Source organism: Oryctolagus cuniculus, chromosome 5 (assembly GCF_051225735.1).
Source record: "Oryctolagus cuniculus isolate XC-2025 breed Fujian yellow rabbit chromosome 5, ASM5122573v1, whole genome shotgun sequence".
Classification (NCBI taxonomy): Eukaryota; Metazoa; Chordata; class Mammalia; order Lagomorpha; family Leporidae; genus Oryctolagus; species Oryctolagus cuniculus.
Genome location: NC_142871.1, coordinates 42,327,983 through 42,329,268, shown reverse-complemented (window position 1 = coordinate 42,329,268; position 1,286 = coordinate 42,327,983). Strand labels below are relative to the sequence as shown.

The following is a 1,286-nucleotide window of genomic DNA, read 5'->3' as shown; positions in this document are numbered from 1 at the left end:
CCTCTTCCAGGCCAGCTCTCTGCTCTGGCCAGGGAGTGCAGTGGAGGATGACCCAAGTGCTTGGGCCCTGCACCCCATGGGAGACCAGGATAAGTACCTGGCTCCTGCCATCGGATCAGCGTGGTGCGCAGGTCGCAGCGTGCTGGCCGCGGTGGCCATTGGAGGGTGAACCAATGGCAAAGGAAGACCTTTTTCTCTGTCTCTCTTTCTCACTGTCCACTCTGCCTGTCAAAAAAAAAAAAGATAATGTATGTTTAAAGAAAAATGATAATGGGTTGTGAAATTTAAAATATTTAGAAAATAAAATGAGAAAATTTAATTAAATGTAGGATGAAGGATACCAGGGGGAAATGAAAGCCTATGATCTTATGATTCTTAGACTGTACATGAGTTTAAAAAATGTTATTTGAAGGTTAACTCTGATGTTATTGATATCTGTTGCTAATCCTAAAGCAAATAGCATACAATGAAATAAAAAGGAATAAAAAATAAGTCAATACGAGGGATAAAGTAGAATTAAAAGTGATAATCCAAAACAGGGGAGAAAAAACTAGATTAAATTGGAAAGGAAGCAATTAGAAAAAAAATAGAAAGATATTAGATTTAAACTAATACAAAATATTGATGATTATATTAAATGTAAATGGCCTAACACAGCAATTAAGACCCAGAGACAGCTAAAATGGATTTTTTTACAAGTTAGGTAAAATTCTATGTTGTAACAATAAATGGAATTTAAATTGAAAGAAGGTAAGTTCATCGCTTCTCAGCTTTTTGGCTAAGATCAAGTGTAGTATCTGTTCTTATCAGAAATAAGTTAAAAATAAAACCTGGGGATAAATGCAAAGGCAACTCAAAGAATAGTAGAAACCTTTCATTTCTTGCCAAGATGAAGAACTAGGGATAGCATTTGCCCACGTGTGTGAAACAAAATAAAACATATAAATGGTATTAAATAATAATTTTGAAACACTGTACAGAGGCAACAAGGACAGTGATTTTTATGAGATGGAAAATATATGACATAATCTTATAATTTCCTTAATTTAATGTCTTCAGAGTTTCCAGCCTATGAAGCAGGGAAGAAATTAACAAACTCCTTGTAAGACTTTAATTGCCAAAACTCACTCAAGAAGTAAGCAATCTGAATATCCCTACATTTCTTCAAGAAATTAAAATTATAGCCATAAAACTTCCCACAAAGGTAACTCCAAGCTTAGCTCATCTGGTGAGGTCTAAAAAATTGTTAATGGAGAGAAAATACCAATTCCACACAAACTATTCCA

The 1,286-nt window shown here is 34.7% G+C and overlaps 1 pseudogene; it reads left to right on the top strand.

Annotated features, from left to right (window-relative positions):
* Nucleotides 1–758: 758 nt before the first annotated feature.
* Nucleotides 759–875, top strand: LOC127493397 (U2 spliceosomal RNA; annotated as a pseudogene).
* Nucleotides 876–1,286: the final 411 nt, after the last annotated feature.